Source organism: Papio anubis, chromosome 11, assembly GCF_008728515.1.
Source record: "Papio anubis isolate 15944 chromosome 11, Panubis1.0, whole genome shotgun sequence".
NCBI lineage: Eukaryota > Metazoa > Chordata > Mammalia > Primates > Cercopithecidae > Papio > Papio anubis.
The window spans coordinates 4,473,788-4,480,028 of NC_044986.1; positions in this window are offsets into that span (position 1 = coordinate 4,473,788).

A 6,241-nucleotide genomic window follows, 5' to 3' on the forward strand; every position below is an offset into this window, starting at 1 on the left:
AGCCCCTGCTTCTGTACTTGAATTTTCCACAGTCAAATATCTGCCTGGCTTCCCTTTGACTCCCAGTGTGCTTCTGGGCCTCCTTCCAACACAATGCAGACTCAGGAGATGGCAACTGAGTTTAATATTAATCAAAGCCAATCATAATTAGAAAAATAAATCTCATACAAAAAATGTCCTGTAATGTATTCTAAACTCCAGTGGAAACCACAGACAAGCTCTTCTTTGAATATGAATTGAAAGTGAAAAACAGACTTGTCCAACAACAGAATAGTTACAGGATTTAGGCTCACGACCTGAGAAAAATTATCTTTTTTTGGACATTGGCCAGTAACTAATACTTTGGATATAGAACAATAGTCTTATCTTGATATTTTTTAAACACAGACATTTTTAATCAGGATGAACATAAACAATAAAATTTTGCAGAAGTAAGCAGGGATATTAGTCATTGATTGCAACAGCCTTTATAATACGGGTGACTACATCATACAGAAAATAGTTACCAGTGTGGCTCCACTGCAACAAATCAACAATGGCCATCTAGTTAGAGATAGTGAAGGAGGCTCCCTTTCCGGCAGCATGTTAATTTGACCTTGAAATCAGTACATTTCCTAGGAGTGCGTGTTGGTACTTCTAAAAACAAGGGAGATTGTCTTTTAGGAGAATCTTAGCATGCAGCCTCACAAGAAATTGGTTTTTGACAAAACGTTTCCACCAATCTTGCCAATGATGCTATGAAATCTTTAACTTAGTGACTTTTTTTAAGTGAGCTGATTTTTATTGATGGCATGTCAATTTTTAACTTTTTTCTTTTACTGGGGATTCTGCAGATGATTTTAGTTATAGTAACTCAGGGAAATTAATTTTCTTTCATTCTTCTGCAGGAAGAATTCTCCTATGGAGGAAATCTTGCTATTTCTCTTAATTATTTTTGACGTCACACTGATTATTACTATTTTTCATGGCGTTAAAATGCAAAATAAACATCTGCCAGAAACGAATTAAATGAATGTAAACAGAGATAGTAAGTGCACTGTTATGCTCTAAACTGCTAGAGAAATCAGATAGAAACATGTTTAAGTAATTCAAGAGAAAAAGATTTAATTATCAAGATTTTTAAAAAAGATTATGATGTGCTCAGTATGGCACCTAAAAGACGGAGATTGATTTCTCTCTGAAGCAGACATCCAGTACTAAACACGAGGAGCAATTAAAAAATGGTGGTCTTTTGTAAATTACTCCCAGAAGAAATCTTGGAAATCTTTCATTTTAGTCATTTCGGTCCAGTGAACCATGAAGCCATTATGAAGGAACAAAAATACTAGGGAGAAAATTGAAATACAACAGTAATTAACAATATGAATATATCAAAATAAAAATGAATTGGAAAGATAATGGTCATCACATCTTCAACAAAAGTGAAAACATTAAAACATTCCCAAAATCAAATCTAAAACTAAAAGACACTCAAGGCAAACATAGATTAAATCTGGCACAGTTCCCGAGATTGAAATTGAAGGACTCTCGCTAGTATTTCTCTAAATGCATAATGAAAGTGTCTTCAAAGGTTTACTTTTCTTATTTTTAAAAATTATTCTTATTTTTTTCTAAAGTGCTTTAACTAGCATTAAAGCACATTTTCTATTTACTTTAGAATCACAGTTAATAACCCCCATCTTAGATTTTCACTTTTTACTTCCATATGCTAAATGCCAACAAAGAATAATAGAGAAAAACCATGGGAAACGTGCCCCTATCACAAACACAGATTTCCCTATGGGTTCTCTAATACTTTACAGACAAATGTTAAAGATTTATTGCACATGAACATCAAACATGGTTTTACTACAGTTCTCATTTGGATCAAATTGACACATTTTACATTCATTTTAGCCTAATGAGATTCTTTCACTACACATTATATTCCGAGTGACCCTGTACATTAAATTTGTGGAATGGAACAAACCCATTGATATAACAAAGCCTTATACTTACTGGTTTCTTAATTTACAAAAGAGAGAAAACAGTTTAGCAAAATCATAAATCTTGAACAAATGAATGTATTAATCAGTACTCAACAGAGAATATAAATACTATGTAGATAGGTCATGTTATGCATGAGGTTCAAATTCTGCATTGATGGCTAAACTCTTCTCGACTTGGATTATAATCTGAATATTCAACAGTTCAGGCATATTTCATAATTCAAATTGAGGGACTCAGTAAAGACAAAGTTACAATCATAACAAGAATGGAAAATCAGATTTGCAATTCATTTTTAAATCGTTGCTAACGGGCTGCCATGATTCAATATTTACTTTTGTGCACAATTACTTCTTCTTAAAAATCAGTCTTATAAAACATTCTTGTTGCTTAATCCCGGGGATAAGGAATGCCACAGAAGTTTGCAACATAGCAGCTGTAATGCTATTCCTTGAAGAGGGAGTAGGTGACCTTGAAACGAGGTGAAGGGAAACTAGAAAATGTTAATTAAAATTATTAGTGCTGTTTGAGGTGCTTATCTTGTTTACTGCTAAGGTGTTGCTCCCTTCTGCATAATTAGGGGTAATTTTACTTACTTTCAAGTCTGTAATTTTAAATATCACAAAATTTTATCTTCCAGCATGAAGTAATTCATTACTGGTTTGTATGTAACTGCTTGATGTTTTAATCAATATGTGCAACTTCCACAAGTCTATTGTAATTTATCAAGAGGTTTTTCTATATTTTTATAGTGGCAGATTGTGAGTGGTACATGAATTAAAACCTTTTTTGATTTTTGCCAGAATTTCAACATTATTCTAGGTTTTTGATGTGGGGAAAGGCTTACTTGATCTGTTCTTTTATATTTACGTGCAAGATTTTACAGGCCAGCAATATGAACAAAATGAGCCTCTCTGAAGTCTATTCCATTTGGAAACAAAGTATTCCTGTTATTTAATCCGAATCAAAACAAAAGGCATATTTTTACATGCTGTAAAGAATGAATGTAAATTGTAAATTATCGATTATTTTAAATCTAGTCTGCGCTTTTTGCCATTCGTAAAAATTTACATATGCAGCTTAATTTCATGTTAAAATTAATTATCAAAGAGCTCAATGTTTAGGAAGGGCACAAATAACATAATCATCCTTTTATGCATAGTAATTGTACTTTTAAAGTAAATCTTTCTATAAAATCTTTCATTTTCGAAAAGTTTTTCTCAGTGGAAAGCAGAGAAATGTCTATAGGCTTGATTTTTTTTTTTCGTTTAGTACAATGTGATTTTGTTTTCTTAAGTAAACTGATAAAAGATGTAAAGGTTAATTTTTTTTCAGTGTAGATCTGTAAAAATGGTGATTGGGTTCAGGCACGCTACTGATATGTGATTTTAATTAAATCTGAACAGCAACATGTTCAGTACTAATATCAATGAAAATTGTCCATTGGTTATTTCTTAGCTCAGTGATTTGCCTGAAGATCTGGCTGTTTGGAAACCATCCTAAGAAATAACAAGTGGCATTTTAAAGGTGTGTCACCAGTTCCTAAACATGTCATCCCACCTCTGTGTAGAACAACCTGGTAGTGAAATTCAAAGTGGAATATACCAGAACAGGTTAGAGTTTAACATTCACTGACTCGTAAGGGAATCAAGCTATATTAATATTACCCCTCCAGGATAAATGAGAACGAGAAGGAGTTCATGCCCTCAGCCGGAGCTGGGTTGGGTGAATTACTCCCCCTGGAAACCGAAGGGTCCCTCGTGGTTCAGTAGAATTAAGGACCCTCCGGAAGAACCGTCTGAACCTGGCACAGCACTGTCCTAGATTAAGATCCTGCACACAGGGTTCCCATGGCACATGCTGAGTAATTAGTAGGCTCTGAATAACCCATCAGCCCAACCAGAGTAGCTTCTCCAAACGTGCTAAGGAAACAATCACAGTGACTTCACAAAGGGCGTGCAGGAAGCCACACAGGTGTGGGGGGAAGCTACAGTCCTCAGTTACATTTCTGCACATACGTGCAACACAGGCATGGCCCTGGCCAGGTCCTTGGGAGCGCTCATTATTCTCACTTAGTCCCTGAAGCTGCCAGCTCCAGGAGGCTCTCTCAAGATCAACCTCCACGTCTTCCCAACCAGAGCCCAACTGTGGCTCCTCCACTGCCCGCTCTCCAAGGGGCAGTTGAGATCCCACCTTCCAAATGTTAACCACGTCCTGTCGTGCCAAAGCTTAAAACTCTCCCTGACTTCCACCCAACTTCCAGTAAAAGCAAACTCCTGCTCAGCCTCCCCCATCGTCTCATTTGGACCCTTGACCCCTCCCATGCCCCCATACAGCCCTGTTTCTTTGGTTCTTTCTGTTCCTGAAGCAAGACGAGCTGTCCCCGCTGCCTGCCCCTTTCCCCGTCCCACAGAGCCCTTGAACTTCCCTGGACACTCGAGTCTGCAGAGAGGCTTCCCTGACCCCCGAGTGGCACCCTCCAAGTCCACATCACATTCCTTGACTTTATGGCCATCTCAAAACTCGAGTCTAAGAGACACGTTATTGATTTGTTTCTTTCACTGGTGTTTGTCTCCAGCCTTCTCCCACTCACCCAATTCATCCCAAGGGAGTGTTGTCTGTCTTGCTCTGCCCTGTAGCCCTGACACCCGGAGTGGTGCGTAGGAGGTACTCTCTGAGTCCGTGATTTCTATACGACCCTTCCGCACAGGGGAGGCATCTGTGCGTGCCTCCCAGCAGGTGCTGGGGAGCTGGGGTTCTGTCCAGCTGAAGTTAACTCCTTGTCAGTCACCCTTTTTCTCTCTTCCAAGATCCTTTTCCATAGCTGCCTGTTGGAGCCTGCAGGGCCAATGCAAATCTCCCTGTTTTAAGAACATCCTGCCATGCCTCAGTAACGTATCTCATCTGAAGAATTGTGTGTACCTTTGCCACAGCACAGCTGGCCAGTGGCACTAGGAACAATGTCTGGCACATGGTGAGTGCCCACCACCTGGCCCGTGGCTGGGCCAGCTTTCCATCAGACTCCGCCCACAGAGCTGAAGCCCACAGCCTGTGTGGGGTAGGGGAGAACAGTGCTGGGCGACCAATGGGAGGAAGGGCTCTGAATGCCTGCCCAGTGGCTGGGATGAGTGTGACCCTCTATGCCTTTCCCTAGTGGCCATGAACCCAGGGGGTTTTCTTAGCTCTGATTGCTTGTGGCTGTCAGAGCTCTCAGCTCAGTCAGAGCAGAAGTTCAATAGCTGCCCAAACCCAAGAAGGTCGTGGGCCACCATGTCTTCCTGCAGGCCAGCCTGTGTACGTTTCTCCCTGTCTATTAACATCTCGCTGCCTTTGGAATGAAGGTGACAAAACTCCACCTACACTTTGGTGATTCCATCACTCCTTTTCCAACAACAGAAGCGGTGTCTTGCTCACCACTGAATATGAGCTGTGCCCTTGGGCCACATGATGTCAGGTTCTGATTTGTGTGCTATCCTTTTCTGCTAATATTAGCCCCATTTCCAGGACCAAACGTTGTTTTTGGAATGGTATTCACTGGAAGGAAACTTTTGAAAAATCAGTGATTGTATTTCATGAGCAAATGAATCTCCTACATTTCAGTTAGGGAGACTGGGAAATTCTGAGGATTGTAGCTACTGTTAGCAATACTGCTGCAAATAATAATAATTATTGGCTGGGTGCAGTGGCTCATGCCTGTAATCCCAGCACTTTGGGAGGCCAAGGTGGGTGGATCACTTGAGTCCCACAGTTCGAGACCAGCCTGGCCAACATAAGAAGAAACTATCTCTACAAAAAATTAGCCAGGTATGGTGGTGCTCACCTGTAGTTCTAGATACTGAGGTAGGAGTATCCCTTGAGTCCAGGAGGTCGAGGCTGCAGTAAGCCATGATCATGCCACTGCAGTCCAGCCTGGGCAACAGGGTGAGACCCTGTCTCAAAAAAAAAAAAAAAAATAAGGCCAGGCACGGTGGCTCATGCCTGTAAAATCCCAGCACTTTGGGAGGTTGAGGCCGGCAGATCCACTTGAAGTCAGAAGTTCAAGACCAGCCTAGCCAGCATAGTGAAACCACGTGTCTACTAAAAATACAAAACTTAGCTGGGCATGGTGGCGGGAGCCTGTAATCCCAGCTACTTGGGAGGCTGAGCCAGAAGAATTGCTCGAACCTGGGTGGTGGAGGTTGCAGTGAGCCGAGATCACACCACTGCACTCCGGCCTGAGAGACACCTCAAAATAAATAATAATAATGCCAACTCT